This window comes from Pongo abelii, chromosome 5, assembly GCF_028885655.2.
Source record: "Pongo abelii isolate AG06213 chromosome 5, NHGRI_mPonAbe1-v2.0_pri, whole genome shotgun sequence".
NCBI lineage: Eukaryota > Metazoa > Chordata > Mammalia > Primates > Hominidae > Pongo > Pongo abelii.
The window spans coordinates 110,793,602-110,810,975 of record NC_071990.2 but is presented as its reverse complement, the minus strand read 5'-3'; the positions used below and the strand labels follow the sequence as shown (position 1 = coordinate 110,810,975).

The window sequence follows — 17,374 nt, the reverse complement described above, 5'->3', positions numbered from 1 at the left end:
GCTAAAAACTCTCAATAAATTAGGTATTGATGGGATGTATCTCAAAATAATAAGAGCTATTTATGACAAACCCACAGCCAATATCATACTGAATGGGCAAAAACTGGAAGCATTCCCTTTGAAAACTGGCACAAGACAGGGATGCCCTCTCTCACCACTTCTATTCAACATAGTGTTGGAAGTTCTGGCCAGGGCAATCAGGCAGGAGAAGGAAATAAAGGGTATTCAATTAGGAAAAGAGGAAGTCAAATTGTCCCTGTTTGCAGATGACATGATTGTATATCTAGAAAACCCCATTGTCTCAGCCCAAAATCTCCTTAAGCTGATAAGCAACTTCAGCAAAGTCTCAGGATACAAAGTCAATGTACAAAAATCACAAGCATTCTTATACATCAATAACAGACAAACAGAGAGCCAAATCATGAGTGAACTCCCATTCACAATTGCTTCAAAGAGAATAAAATACCTAGGAATCCAACTTACAAGGGATGTGAAGGACCTCTTCAAGGAGAACTACAAACCACTGCTCAACAAAATAAAAGAGGATACAAACAAATGGAAGAACATTCCAGGCTCATGGGTAGGAAGAATCAATATTGTGAAAATGGCCATCCTTCCCAAGGTAATTTACAGATTCAATGCCATCCCCATCAAGCTACCAATGACTTTCTTAACAGAATTGGAAAAAACTACTTTAAAGTTCATATGGAACCAAAAAAGAGCCCGCATCGCCAAGTCCTAAGCCAAAAGAACAAAGCTGGAGGCATCACACTACCTGACTTCAAACTATACTACAAGGCTACAGTAACCAAAACAGCATGGTACTGGTACCAAAACAGAGATATAGATCAATGGAACAGAACAGAGCCGTCAGAAATAATGCCACATATCTACAACTATCTGATCTTTGACAAACCTGAGAAAAACAAGAAATGGGGAAAGCATTCCCTATTTAATAAATGGTGCTGGGAAAACTGGCTAGCCATATGTAGAAAGCTGAAACTGGATCCCTTCCTTACACCTTATACAAAAATCAATTCAAGATGGATTAAAGACTTAAATGTTAGACCCAAAACCATAAAAACCCTAGAAGAAAACCTAGGCATTACCATTCAGGACAGAGGCATGGGCAAGGACTTCATGTCTAAAACACCAAAAGCAATGGCAACAAAAGCCAAAATTGACAAATGGGATCTAATTAAACTCAAGAGCTTCTGCACAGCAAAGGAAACTACCATCAGAGTGAACAGGCAACCTACAAAATGGGAGAAAATTTTTGCAACCTACTCATCTGACAAAGGGCTAATATCCAGAATCTACAATGAACTCCAACAAATTTACAAGAAAAAAACAAACAACCCCATCAAAAAGTAGGTGAAGGACATGAACAGACACTTCTCAAAAGAAGACATTTATGCAGCCAAAAAACACATGAAAAAATGCTCACCATCACTGGCCATTAGAGAAATGCAAATCAAAACCACAATGAGATACCATCTCACACCAGTTAGAATGGCAATCATTAAAAAGTCAGGAAACAACAGGTGCTGCAGAGGATGTGGAGAAATAGGAACACTTTTACACTGTTGATGGGACTGTAAACTAGTTCAACCATCATGGAAGACAGTGTGGCGATTCCTCAGGGATCTAGAACTAGAAATATCATTTGACCCAGCCATCCCATTACTGGGTATATACCCAAAGGACTATAAATCATGCTGCTATAAAGACACATGCACACATATGTTTATTGCGGCATTATTCACAATAGCAAAGACTTGGAACCAACCCAAATGTCCAACAATGATAGACTGGATTAAGAAAATGTGGCACATATACACCATGGAATACTATGCAGCCATAAAAAATGATGAGTTCATGTCCTTTGTAGGGACATGGATGAAATTGGAAATCATCATTCTCAGTAAACTATCGCAAGAACAAAAAACCAAACACCGCATATTCTCACTCATAGGTGGGAATTGAACAATGAGAACACATGGACACAGGAAGGGGAACACCACACTTCGGGGACTGTTGTGGGGTGGGGGGAGGGGGGAGGGATAGCATTGGGAGATATACCTAATGCTAGATGACGAGTTAGTGGGTGCAGCGCACCAGCATGGCACAGGTATACATATGTAACTTACCTGCACATTGCGCACATGTACCATAAAACCTAATGTATAATAATAATAATAATAATAAATAATAATAATAAAAAAAAAAGAGAAAGGAAGTCAAAGAATCTCAGCCAGGCTTCAGCTAATTCCTGTCCCTGACACCCTACCCACCACTGAGAACAACGTTCACCTAAGAAGAATGGTTTGTAAACTATACATGCTTGTTAGCAGAAAAGGGAGCCCTTGTTGAGGACTTAAAAAATGGCTTCTAGGAGAGGAAATAGCAAGTGCAAAGAACTGAAAAGGGAAGAAGCTGGCATGTTTGTTACAGGCACAAGAATAAGCGAGAAAATGTTTGTTTACAAAGCACCTAACACAGTGACTACAGCAGTCAGCACAAAAAAGATACTCAATAAGTGTTAGTTCTTTTTCTTTCCTTCACTTTGTAAGAAGTCAGTGAGACTAAGCCAGTGTATTTGAGGAAAAAGACAAACTCCAGAGGAAAACAGAGAGTAGCCCAAAGGGAGGAAAGCATGTTCAGGACCAGAATGGACCCACAATCGGAGAATGCGCCAATCTGTTAGTAGTCAATGTCCTCGGGAGAGAACAGCATGCAAATTGACAACCATGAATAGCATGCTATAACAGAGGCATGAACTAGATGCCATGAGAACACAAGAAAGGCACTTGACTTATCTGGGGATGGTCAGAGAAGGCTGGTGTTGTCCTGATTCTGAATTTGGCCTTGAGGAACCTCTAAGCAGGACTTTGGACACTGAGCCAAGACAGGGCCAGTGAACCACCCATGTCCACCTGCACCAATCCCTACTCATCACCTGTTCTCCCCAAAGCACTTTTGTTTCTATCTAAATGTAGTACTTACTTCTGAAAGTCTTGTCTAAATTTGTTTGGGGCTTGTCTGCCCCCTACTATAAGCACCTCGGGAGACTGGGGCTAACTCCTTAACTTCTGTGGATTTTAATTCCCTAGTCTAGTAGCACAATATGGTGCCTCAGGCATTGGCTAAGTGTTAGGTGAAAGAACAACTATGTACCACAGAGTAATCATTTCATGTGCTGGGTAATTTTCTAAGACATTTACACTAACCCAGCTTTTCTGGGTAAGCACATAGAAAAATGGCTCTTTTAAGTCAACCACTCAGTAAGGAGGAACATCCTAGGTTTAAAAGAGGTAAAATCCCTAAATGAAATTCCCTAGAATTTTATTTTTTAATTTTAACTTTTATTTTAGGTTTGGGGGTATATGTGAAGGTTTGCTACATAGGTAAACTCGTGTCACAGGGGTTTGTTGTACAGAATTTTAATAAATCCTACAAAACCTAAAGATTAATTGCAATGGGATGATACTTTGGCAGTTTGTGATTTTAAAAACAGATATAAATCCTGACATGCTCATGGGCAAATGCATTATTGGACTTCGAAACACATACTTAGGAAGGCAGATCTGTACTTCCCATATCTAGATCCTTCCAAAGAATCCATGAATCAGAGGAGCCAAAGACTAAAACCCACAGAATCTGGAAATAGATCAGAGTGGAGGGAAAGAAATGGGAAGCACTATAACTACCCGCATTCTCTCTCTTCTCCAACAGTCTAAGAATCCTAAAAAACGTTTTGTGCAGAGAATAGCGACCTCATGTGGAGCCAGTTATGTGGGAAAGAAAATCCCTCCTTTTCAGCGGGCCTGTTGCAGACCGCGGAATCACTGCCTGCACTGCCCTCTGGTGGGCAGCTGACCATCCACTTTCACACCAATTTTTTAAGAGGTTAACTTCCAGAAAGGCCTTGTTTCTACTCGTTCTTACTTCCTTCCTGTTGAATATATCAACACTGTATATCCTCAGCCTTTGTTACATTTAATAGTATGTTTCAAAATGGACCTCAGCATTTTGGGGATTAAAAATTTCCCTAAAGTTTCCCTCCACTAAATTTTTCTCCACTGTTTTTTTCCCCAATTTTTAATTTTAAAAAATCTTCAAAGACAACAGAACAACAGTACAACGAACACCCATATACCCTTCATCTAGACTCACCAACTGTTAACATTTTGTTTCGTTTGTTTTCTCCCTCCCCCACTCCTGATAGACGCTTTCTTCCTCTGAACCTCTGGAAATGAGTTGCAGGTATTATAACACATAATCATAATATCATCAATACAATATGTATGTACAATTTATATTCCAATTTTCCCCCCATCTCCCTATAGTACCCTCTATAGCTGGATTTTTTAAAGCCAGAATCTAATCAAGGATCATGTATTACATATCTTTATGTAAAGTTATGTTACATCTTTTTAAATCTTTTAATCTAGAAGAGTCCGTCAGGCTTTGTTTTTCATGACTTCCCCATTTTTAAAGAGCCTACTTTTTTTTTTTTTTTTGAGATGGAGTCTCACTCTGTCACCCAGGCTGGAGTGCAGTGGTGTGATCTTGGCTCACCAGAACCTCCGCGTCCTGGCTTCCCAGGTTCAAGCAATTTTCCTCCCTCAGCCTCCCGAGTAGCTGGGATTACAGATGTGCACCACGACACGTGGCTAACTTTTTTGTTGTTGTTGTATTTTTAGTAGAGACAGGGTTTCGCCATGTTGGCCAGGCTGGTCTCGAACTCCTGACCTCAAATGATCCACCTGCCTTGGCCTCCCAAAGTGCTGGGATTACAGGCATGAGCCACCACGCCTGGCCCCAAACCCACGTTTTTTTAACATACATTTTCTTGGTGTTTCTGTTGATGTCACTCATTGGACCACTGACTAGTAAATGCCTCATATGTGTCAGGAACTAGGCTCGATGCCTGAGGAAAAAGATAAACTGAAGATATATTTTGGAGATATAACTTACTGGTAGATGGGATCAGGAAGGAGAGTAATAGATCCAATTACCTTTAAGCAGATAGCTAGATGATGGTGCCACTTACTGATGTCGAGATGACTGGAGAAGAAACAGGTTTGAAGGGAAACCAAGAGTTCTGTTCACAACATGCCCAGAGAGGCCAAGTGAGAACTCAGTGGGTAAAAGAGTTCAGTGGGTGCCATCAGCACGTATGCAGCATTTAAAGCCATGGGACTGGGTTAAACCTACTAGAGAGAGTAGGGAGAGTGACGAGAGCCCAAAAAAGCTAGCCCGAGGAACTCCATTATTTAGAGGCTGGATACGGAGAAGGAACCAGCTGAGAAGATTGGGAGGAATTGCTGGTGAATGAGAAAACCCCAGCACGAGGTAGACTCGTCAAAGCAAAGAAAGATCATCTGGGAAAGGAGAAAGCAGTCACATCAGATGCTGCTGAGAAGTCAAGTCGATAAGAACGAGCATCTGACGATGGGCGCTTGTGAGTGGCCCTTCTGTGGGCAGTCTCAGGGACAGAGAGGGGGCAAGATCCACAACAGAGACGTCTGAGGTGCAAAACAGGTAGAACCCTGGATAAAGATGGGGGAGTGGACACCTCTGGTCCTCCCAAACATCTTACTAAAACCATAGTAAAGTTTTTTATGTTTGTTTTTAGGCTCAAGACCCAAGAGCAAAAGGAGGAACAAAGAAGATAAAGGAGAAAAATAAAAACCATTTGAAACTGAAAAGCATGTGTAACAAAGCTGACTCCTAAACTGGCAATGGAAAAGTCAAGAAGCAATCCAATTTACACAATAGAACCTCCAAAAGGCTTGGGAATTTGAAGCCCCTGATACCTCTGTAGTGTCAGAAGAAGATAAAAAGAAGAGAGCACAAAAAGAAGTTAGCACAGCTTCTGAAAAGAAAAAAAAAACAAGCTTCAAACTAAAGATCAAGAACAGAGTAACATTAGAAGCTCTCAGCAACAATGCTGGAAGGTGGAAGAGAATGACATAAGGCCTTCAAAACTCTAAAGGAAAATTATTCCAATCCTTAATTCAGTATTTATTTTATCAATCAAACCTGAGGGTGTCATAGGACATTTTTAGATACTCATGGGCTTAAAAAAAAAAATGACCTTCTATGAACCCTTTCTCATGAAGTACTTAAAGGAAGTACTCTAACAAAACGAGGCCATAATCAAGAAACAGGAAATGATGGGATCCAGGAAAACAGGGAAACTGTCATAGAGAGTATGATATAGGGTAACGGTGAAGGGAAACCCCAGAATGGCGACTGTAGTGCAGGCCTTGGGAGCATCCAGTCTGGACTAAAGCCATTGCTTCAAGATGAAATCCAGAAGAATACTTAAGGGGTGTGAATGTGTTGAGAGATTTTTACATCTAGGGGAAAGTCAGGGTTCAATTTATTACAAATTTGTAGTAAGAACTAGGGATTGAAAGAAGACGGAAAAGTCATCTCAAGTATTGGCAGAGTCTGAAGAAGCAAAGGGCCCCTAGTTCAAATGGTAGAGGGAAAGGAGATAAATAAAATATCCAAGAAGAATAGGGAAGCAAAGGGAGCAGTAATTGGAGCACACAGGATTTCCATAGATCAGGCATGCCTCAGCCAGACTCCCTAAATGCATATATACATGCAAGTAGGTGCCTACGAATCAACACCACTAGGGAAAAGGTCTGTGTATTTGTAGATATGCTGGGGCTTGGGATCTGGTAGGAGTTCAGGTGGAGAATTAGGATACCAAAAAAAAGCTACATTGAAATAATACCTGTTAAGATAGAAGATGAGCTAAGCTGGCTCTCTTCTGAAAGTTAAGTGTCATTGTTCAGGCAAAAGCTTACAATTTCAATATAGCTTTAACAGAGGTGACTTGGTATAAAGATGAGTATTTCTAAAATATATATGTGAAATCCAAATGGAATACAATAGGTAATCCATTTAACAGGAAATTCAGTATCTACTAACATTATCTTCTTTTATAATGACAGGCTAATTAATCACTCACTTTTCATCTGAGGGAGGAAAATCAGCCTTCTTGAAAGAAATTTTAGGTTGTATGACAGCTTCAATTCATGTTAAACTTCACTTGAACTTTCAGATTAAATGTATTATTTGTAAAGAGCACCATGAAGTTGCTTCTCCCAATCTAACAGTATTGCAAGCCTGCCTCCTCACTTAGTCCAGTAATCCCAGTAATTGGGTAATGCCGCCCAGAAGGGGGAAGTGAGTCTCAAGAGAGGTCTGCAAGTCTATCCATTAGAGCTTCAGGGCTTTACTCTGGGGAAGCTTCAAATCCTCTGTAGAAACAAATGTGAATGTCACCTCCAACCACACACTCTAAACCAGTTATTAATACAATCGCTATGTTTCTCTCCCACTTTATATACTTTGGTTTCCTTTTCCAATCCTTAGTCAACTACACCCTATATTGCTCTCTCCCATTCCCTGATTACACAAATCAAGGCTAATTAAGAAAGGTGCATTTCCTCGCCATGTGGTTCTTGTTTTATTCTACTTTCTGTGATGGGGGTGGGAGGGAGCTTCCTTAAATCCTTTTGGAACAAGGCAGGCAATAAATGCATACATATACGCTAACAATCTTGAACAAGTAAGAGTAAAGATTATCCTAACAACTTTCATCTCCCCATCCCCTGCAAAATAGACACATGCAGACCTAGTTCTGTTTAGCTACCGATTTTAACATCAACCATTATGTGTTCATTTCTTTGTTATGAAATGGTCACTTATTGTGATGCTAAGATCCCTATGCCATGACATATTAAGCAAGGGCACCTTCTTGTAAAGGCAAACTGCAATTTCACCCAGGATAACTTCAGGTTGCTAAATCTCTGCTGGAAACTCCTAGTTGCACTGGGCTGTATGACTGTTAGTGCTGCGTTAGGCCTGGGCCACAGGGCATATTAGGGACCAGAGAAGAGTCACAAGAGCTAAGGAGCATACTGAAGGTGCTAGGTGCCAAAAAGAATAGGTAAGTTTGGGAAAGGGTCAACCCTCACAAGCTGGAACTACACTTCCTGCATGTCATCTGCCAACACAGCTCCCTTTCCTCTCCAAATATTCCTCAAAATCCACCTCTATACACAGAGAACAATAACAACCTGAACTTCGCCTCCAGAGCAAGTCTACCCAATATTTCTAAATGAAGGCTCAGGACAAGAGACAGCCCATCTTGTCCACTGGCTCTTTTGTTTCTTCATGTGTCTCCTAATTCCTTTATAACTAATCAAAGGTAGAGTGTCCCTTATCTGAAATGCTTGGAACCAGAAGTAAATCAGATTTTCTGTTTTCTTAGATTTTGAAAATATACATAATAAGCTATGCTGGGAATGGGACCCAATCTAAACATAAAATTCACTTATGTTTCATATACACCTTATAGACATAGCCTAAAGGTAGTTTTATACAATGTCTTAAATAATTTTGTGCATGCAACAAAGTTTGTGTACACTGAACCATCAGAAAGCAAAGACATCACTAGCTCAGCCACCCATGTGGACAATCCGCAGTTGTTGGCATTACCACTTGTGGTGTCATGTCATGTCCAAAAAAATTTTGGATTTTGGAGCATTTCAGATTTCATATTTTCAGATTAGGGATACTCAATCTGTAATACACCCCCACCAACCAAAACAAGAATGCCCATTTCTTTCAAATACTTCCCAGCAATGGCTTTGGCAAATCTTTGCCATTCTAACAAGAAAAAAGGGAATCTATTTTCATTTTATTGCTTTAATTATTTGCAAGTTGAATATTTTTTCATATTCAAACTTCTTTTTAGTGAGCTATTTGTTGATATCCTTGTCCTTTCTATTGGGTGTTTTATTTTTCAGATTGATTTTATAAGATATTTTTGCATGTAAGGATATACCGCTTTATCTGTTGTTCAGGCTACTAAGACTTTCACCATCTGTCATTAATCTTTTGACTACTTTTAAATTTACATTGATAGTTTTAAATGTTTTATATTAGAAAAAAAATTAAATCAATGGCATAAATTTCTATCTTATGAAGCTAGAGAAAGATAAGTTGATTGCTATGGTATACATGTCTGTGTCCTCCCAAACATTTAAAATTCATATGTTGAAACCTAATCCTTAATGCAATAGTATTCAGAAGTGGGACTTTTTGGAAGTGATTCAGTCCTGAGAGCAGAGCCCTCCTGAATAGGGATAGTGCACTTATGAAAGAGGTTCAAGGAAGCCTTATTTGCTCCTTCCATCGTGTGTGGACACAGCAGGTCCTCACCAGACACTGGATCTGCCAGTGCCTTGATCTTGGACTTACCAGCCTCCAAACTGTGAAAATCATAAGCCAACTAGTTGATGGGATTTTGTTACAGCAGCCTGAACGGAATAAGACACTGATTAATCCAAAATGCACATGAGAGGCCAGGCACAGTGGCTCACGCCTGTAATCCCAGCACTTTGGGAGGCTGAGGCAGGCAAATCACTTGAAGTCACGAGTTCGAGACCAGCCTAGCCAACATGCTGAAATCCTGTCTCTACCAAAAATTCAAAAAATTAGCCGGGCATGGTGGCGTGGGCCTGTAGTCCCAGCTACTTGGGAGGCTAAGGCAGGAGAATCACTTGAACCCAGGAGGCAGAGGCTGCAGTGAGCCGAGATCAAGCCACTGCACTCCAGCCTGGGTGACACAGCAAGACTCCGTCTCAAAAAAAAAAAAAAAAAAACGCATATGAGGAAAAAAATAAGCCTAAGAGCAGAAATTAATTAACCAGAAAATACACAATAGAGAAAATTAACCAAGTCAAAAGTTTATTCTTTCAAACCCCTAGCAAGATGAATCAAAGGAAAATCAAAGAGAACACAAAACACCAATGTCAGAAATAAAAGTGAGAATTTTACTACAAATCCTATAGACATCAAAAGGATTATAAGGGAATATTATGGGCAACTTAATGCCAATAAATTCAACAACTAAGATAAAATGAACAAATTCCTGGAAAAATATAATTTGTCAAAACTGATTGTAGGTCCACTGAAAATGTGTATAGCCCTATATCTGTTATGGAAAATGATTGATATCATTATCAAAATTCACCCCACAAAGGAACTCTATTCACAAATCTTTCACTGGTGAATCCTAGCAAACATTGAAAAATAGAAGCAATACCAATCATATAATCACTTTCAGAAAATGAACACTTTTTAACTCATTTTATGAAGCTGGAGTTATCCTGATATCAAAATCAGACAAAGACATTAAGAAAATGATAGACCAATATCCTGAATGTATTAATAAAAGCAAAAATTCTTAACAAAATATTAGCATATAGAATCTAGCAATATATAAAAACAGTAATAAATCATGATCAAGTAGGGTATACCTCCAAAATCCAAGGTTTAACATTTGAAAATGAATTAATGTAATTGGCCATAATATGCAAATAAAGAAAATGTCATGTGCAGATGTGAAAAAAACATTTGACAAAATTCAACATCCACTCACAATTTTTTTATAAAGTCTCATCAGACCAAAGCAAGAAATATTCCTCAATCTGAAAAAGGGTATCTAACCAATAGCTAACATCATACTCAATAGTGAAAGACTGAATACTTTCCCTCTAAGATAAAAAACAAGACAAGAATGTCTGTTCTGGTCACTTCTATTCAACTTTGTACTAGAGGTCCTGGCCAGGGCCATAGGTCAAGAGAAAGAAATAAATGGCATCAAGATGGCGAAGCAAAAAGTGTTCCTCTTTCTAGATTATACAATTTCAATTATCCCGAATTGGTTTACAGATTCCATGAAATCCAAATCACAATCCCAACAGGCTTTTTATTAGAAGTTGACAAGCCTATTGTAAAATTCATATGGAAACACAAAGGTTCTAGAATAGCCATAATAATTTGGGAAAAGAATAAAGTTGGAAAACTTCCTGATTTTAAGACTTACTATAAAACTACAATTATCAAGACAAGTTGGTAATGACACTAAAAAAACAAACAAACAAAAAAAAAAAACAGGCCAGGCACGGTGGCTCAAGCCTGTAATCCCAGCACTTTGGGAGGCTGAGGCAGGTGGATCACGAGGTCAGAAGTTCGAGACCAGCCTGGCCAACATAGTGAAATCCCGTCTCTACTAAAAATACAAAAAATTAGCCAGATGTGGTGGTGTGCACCTGTAATCCCAGCTATCCGGGAGGCTGAGGCAGGAGAATCGTGTGAACCCAGGAGGCGGAGGTTGCAGTGAGCCGAGATGGCGCCATTGCACTCCAGCCTGGCAACAGTGCAAATCACCGTCTTAGAAAAAAAAAAAAACTGATCAATGGAAAGAGTTTAAGAAAAGATCCACATTTATTCAGTCAACTAATTTTTTCAAAGGATGCCAAAGAGTCATTTTTACAAATGATATGGGACAATTGAGGTACAGACAAAAGTGAACTTTAATCTCTGCAGCCTCCAAGAACTCTTACTGATTCTTGTATCTTGGTATTCATGTCCTTCGTATGGCCCTCTCCCACACTCAACAGGGCTAACCTGTGTAAGAATATTGTAGAAATAATAGAGTGTGACTTCTGAGGCTCAGTCACAAAAGACATTGCAGTTTCCTCCTTGTTTCTCTTGCATAACTCTCTGGATGAAGCAGGCTACCACACTGTAAGGACGGACACTCAAGGAGTCCTTTGGAAATGTCCATGATGCAAGAAGGCAAAGCTCCTTGTCAACAGTCAACTCAACTTGTCAGGCACGTGAGTTAGCCATTTGGGAAGTAAATCTGCCATTTCTTTCAAGCCTTCAGATGACTGCAACCCAGTTGAATCTTGACTGCAACTTCATGAGACCCTGAGCCAGAATCACTCAGCTAAGTCACTCCCAAAATCCTGATCTACTGAATCATACTTTTTTCCCTTTTTTTTTTTTCTGAGACTGAGTCTCACTCTGTCGCCCAGGCTGGAGTGCAGTGGCACAATCTCGGCTCACTGCAAGCTCCACCTCCCAGGTTCACGCCATTCTCCTGCCTCAGCCTCCCAAGTAGCTGGGACTACAGGTGCCCACCACCATGCCCAGCTAATTTTTTGTATTTTTAGTAGAGATGGGGTTTCACTGTGTTAGCCAGGATGGTCTTGATCTCCTGACCTCATTTTTCCCTTTTTTAGGTAACATGTAATAATTGTACATATGAAACAAAGAGTGATATTTTAATACATGCATACATTGTATAATGATCAAATCAGGGTAATTAGCATATCCATCACCTCAAACATCTATCATTTCTTTGTGTTGGGATCACTCAAAATCCTTTCTTCTAGCTACGTGAAAATCTATGATAAATTATTTACTTATAGTCAGCCTACAGTGCTATAAAACACTAGAGCTTATTCCTCTTATGTAGCTGTTATTTTATATCTGTTAACCCTCCCTCCCTATCATTCCCTCTTTCCTACCCTTCCTACCCTCGAATAACCACAATTCTACTCTCTGCTTCAATAAGCTCAACATCGTTTTTTAGCGCCCACATATGAATGAGAACATTCATCTTTCTGTGTCTGCCTTATTTCATATAACATAATGTCCTCTAGACTCATCCATATTTGCTGTGAATGACAGAAATTCATTCTTTTTATGGCTGAATAGTATTCCATTGTGTGTATATATACCACATTTTTTAATACATTCACCTGTCGATTCACATTTAGGCTGATTCCACATCTTAGCTATTGTGAATAGTGCTAAAATAAATATGGAGGTGCTGATATGTCTTTGACATACTGATTTCCTTTCTTTTGAATATATAAGGGGACTTGATAAAGTTCATGGAAAATGCATATTATAAAAAGCTAAGGATTTCAAAATTTTTTTGCACCAAAATAAACTGATACTAACTTGCTATAACATGTCTGAACAGGATCTAGTTTGAAGTACTAGGAAGGACAAGAGATCAGTTTGAAAACAGCCTGTCAGAGCAACATGAATTCTGCTAAAATTGAAACCTGAACAAACATCAAATCTATGGTAAAACTTGGGTGGAAGAATGGTGAAATCATTGATGCTTATTAAAAGTTTACGGGGACAATGCCCCAAAGAAATATGCAGTTTACAAATGAATAACTTTAAGAAGGGATGAGACAACGTTGAAGATGAAGCCCACAGCAGCAGACCACCCATGTAAATTTTTCAGGAAAAAAATTCATCTTGTTTGTTCCCTGATTAAAGAGAACAGATGATTAACAGCAGAAATAAGAGCCAACACCATAGACATCTCAATTGGTACAACTTACACAATTCTGCCTGAAAATTTAAAGTTGAGCAAACTTTCCACTTGACAGCTCCCAATGCTGTTTCACCCAGATCAGCTGCAGACAAGAGCAGAGCCTTCTATAAAAATTTTAGACAAGTGAGATCAAGATCCTGAAGCATTTCTTCAAAGAACTGTATTAAACATGGCTTTACCAGTATGATCCTAAAGTCAAAGCACAATCAAAGTAACGGCTACCAACAGGTGGCATTCGTCCAATTAAAGCAAAGCAGATGGGCCAAGAGGAAAGGTCATGGCAACATTTTGTGTGTGTGTGTGTGTGTGTGTGTGTATTCACTGCATTTTGCTTGTTGACTTTCTGGAAAGCTAAAGAACAGTATCTGCTTATTATGAGAGTGTTTTGAGAGAGTCAGCCAACACTTTAGCAGAAAAATACCCAGGAAGCTCCATCACAGAGTCCTTCTCCACCACAACAATGCTGCTGCTCATTCCTCTCATCAAACATGAGAATTTTGCAAGAGTTTCAATGGAAAATAATTAGGCATCTGCCTTACAGTTCCAATTTTGCTCCTTCTGACTTCTGTTTCTTCATCTTAAAAAAAAATCCTTAAAGGGCACCCATTTTTCTTTAGTTAACAAAGTAAAAAAGACTGCACCAACATGGTTAAATTCCCAGGACCCTTGGTTCTTTGTGGATGAATTAAATGACTGGTATTATTAGTTACAAAAATGTCTTGACCTTGACGGAAATTAGCTTGAGAAATAAAGTTTATATTTATTATTTTTATCTTTTAATTCCATTTTCCCATGAACTTTTTGAAATCCCCTCATATACACACCCAGTAGTGGGACTGCCGGATTTTTAGTTTTTTGAGGAACCTCCATACTGTTTTCTATAGTGGCTATACTAATTTACATTACCACCAATACTATATAAGAATTCCCTTTCTCCATATCCTCACCAGCATTTGATAGTTTTTGTCCTTTTGAAAATAGCCATTTTAACTGAGGTGACATGATATCTCATTGTGGTTTCAATTTGCATTTCCCTGATAATTAGTGACCTTGAGTAATTTTTCATATACCTGTTGGCCATTTGTATATCTTCTTTTGAGAAATGTCTACTCAGATCCTTGCCCATTTTTAATTGGATTATCTGGGGGTATTTGCTGTTGAGTTGTTGAATTCCTCGTATATTCTGGATATTAGTCCCTTCTTAAAGAGTTTGCAAATATTTTCTCCATTCTATAGGTTGCCTCTTCACTCTGTTGATTGTTTCTTTTGCTGTGCAGAAGCTATTCAGCTTGATATAGTCCCATTTGTCTATTTTTGCGTTTGCTCCCTGTGCTTTTAAAGTCTTACTCATAAAATCTTTGCCTAGACCAATATCCTGAAGCATTTCCCCTATGTTTTCTTCTGGTAGTTTTACAGTTTTGGGTCTTGCACTTAAGCCTTTAATCCATTTTAAGTTGATCTGTGGATATGGCAAGAGAGAAGGGCCTTATTTCATTCTTCTGCACATGGATATCCAATTTCCTCAACACCATTTATTGAAGAGACTGTCCTTTCCCCAATATACATTCTTAGCACCTGCACCACGCCTTATGCCTAGTGTTCCGTTATTGGAACGCTAAGCTTGTGGGAGTTATTTATATCCTACTGCTCAAGGTCATCGCAAAGGTCTGATTTTTCACACAAAAAAATTTGCAACCTCTGGCATAAATGGGTTAAGTAATTGCCTTAAATTATCTTTGCCTCATTTTTTTTCTTTACTAAATAATGTATATAGTAGTAGAATTAACAGCATGATCTCTTAGAGGTCTTATGAGGATTAAATAATAAAATATATGTAGAATATTTTGAGCTATTATTCTCATTATTACAACCTACTACAGTTTTTGTTTTTTTAATTCATAGCATTTATCTAGTTGCCTGTAATTTTACACCTTTTTCTTATTTATTTATACTTTGAGCTTATTAGTAAAAACAAAACAAAACAAAACCTTTCTGCTTATATCTTTAAGCCAAAAAAAAAAAAAATTATTTAACAACAAAACCGAGATTCAGTGATTCAATGCGGCAGACATTTTCAAGGGTGGTTGCCCAGCCCCAACCATTTGCTGAAACAAAGAGGATGATTCCACAGCTAAATCATTCCTGCCAGACCCCCCCTGGCCATGAATGATTTGTCCACTCAGGGGATGATACCCAATCATAGTTGAGTCAATCAGATTCTTTTTCCCAGCACCTACACTGTTTTTGGCAGTACTCTGAGAGGGTTCTCAAACCTGTTATCTCTTTCCTGCTTTTCCAGAAGCTGGATACCATGCAATGGCTCCCGTAGCATCCCTCTGATAAATTTACCTTTTGTCTCTAAGCTGGCCAGAGTTAGTTTCCATTACTTAGGCGGTTGAGAGGGGTCACAGCTGAGTTCTGGAATACATCTCTATCTCTTTGTGTTAGAGCTCCTTAATCCACATCTATTGAGAGACTACTGTTTGCCAGACATGACCAGATACGTGCTGTGAGGATCAGCAAGGTTTTGACAGGAAAAGACGGGGTGTGGCATTATGAGAATAGAGAACAGCAGAAAAACACAGGGCAGATACAGGGAACTGAAAGCAATACAGTTTTACTGCAGAATAAGGCATATGAAGGCACACGGTTGATCCTCAATAAATGTTTCATTAATTGATATTAAATTAGATGTAAAACTAGATAGACAAGTTGAGGACAAATAATACATGGCTTTGAATGCCAAACTAAGGGATTCAGAGTTTACTTTCCTCAGAATTGGGACCACTGAAAATTTCTGAGCAGAAGAGCCCTATAATATGAATTGTGCTTTCTGAACACTAACGTCTCACACAGTCCTCATGAGTGATCAGCTTTTTAATGGGCTGAAATTTGTGTTTTATTTACGGCCAGATGCAGTGGCTCACGCCTGTAATCCCAACACTTTGGGAGGCCGAAGCCAGGAGTTTTAGACCAGCCTGGCCAACATGGAGAATCCCTGTCTTCTATTAAAAACACAAGAATTAGCTGGTCATGTTGTCACATTCCTGTAATCCTAGCTACTTGGGAGGCTGGGGTGGGAGAACTTCTTGAACCTGGGAAGCAGAGGTTGCAGTGAGTGAGCCGAGATAGCACCACTGCACTCCGGCCTGGGTGACAGAGCAAGACTCTGTCTCAAAGGGGAAAAAAAAAAGTTATTTATGTTTCTAATGAGGGAAATTTAGCAGCACATTTCACAGAAAATAGGTTTCACTTCAATGACAAATGATACTTCTTTATGGCTCTCATTAGAGAACTGAAAATACTTGCAAATACAGTATATTTGATAATTTCATCTTCTGCTCTAGATCTAATCAAAGTTGTCAGCAAAATTAATTTAAGGTCAACAATTCTCTACTCATGTTAACCTGAGGGAGAGGTTATTGTGCTATTAGGACTATGCTATAACTGAGAAACTGTTAAATGCCTTCTCATACTCCTCTAATGGAGACAACCCAAGTTTCAGAGAAACAGTTTATAAAGCACTCTATAACATAGTGAAGAGCATTATGCAAATATCTGGCATATGCAATCTTGTTAGCATGAAATGGGTAATATTAAACAGAGTCCCTAATATCACTGTGGCACCCCAATTTAGAAGAGCTATACTGTACCAACTTTGCTTTCCACCCACAGAAAGGACCAAGTATGAAGTTCTATAAACACCATTCCCCCTTAATTGAGGAACTGGTAATCGAAATACAAACTGATCTGCTTATTCACTATTTACATGGCCATTCAAAGTAATAAAATTTTAAAAGTAAATGTTATGTTGAAAAAAGTCAAGTGAAAAGCAAGATGTTATCCAAACAAATTAGCTGTCTTTAAACAAAGTAAGTTTTCCTTTCCTTTCAAATAAGAAAAAAAGAGAACCAAAAAGTTCAGCAATAGAAGTGTAATTCACATGAATCGCAGTGATGGTATACCATGGAATAGGAAAAAATAAGTTACGAGTCATAGTTCAAATTTTTTTCATACCCCTGCCTGTACTGTAACTTGTGAACTCTAGAACTTTAACAGACTTTCTGAAAGCTGAAAAGAATCCAGTAACTGGTACAGAGAACCTCATGAACAGTTCCTGAGGTGCCACAAGCA

The 17,374-nt window shown here is 38.8% G+C and overlaps 1 protein-coding gene across 2 annotated transcripts in view; it reads right to left on the bottom strand.

Moving 5' to 3' along the window:
- The window catches only part of FIG4 (FIG4 phosphoinositide 5-phosphatase), a 135,706-nt gene that overhangs the window by 117,804 nt on the left and 528 nt on the right, over positions 1-17,374 (bottom strand). The gene's annotated exons all lie outside the window — the stretch shown is intronic.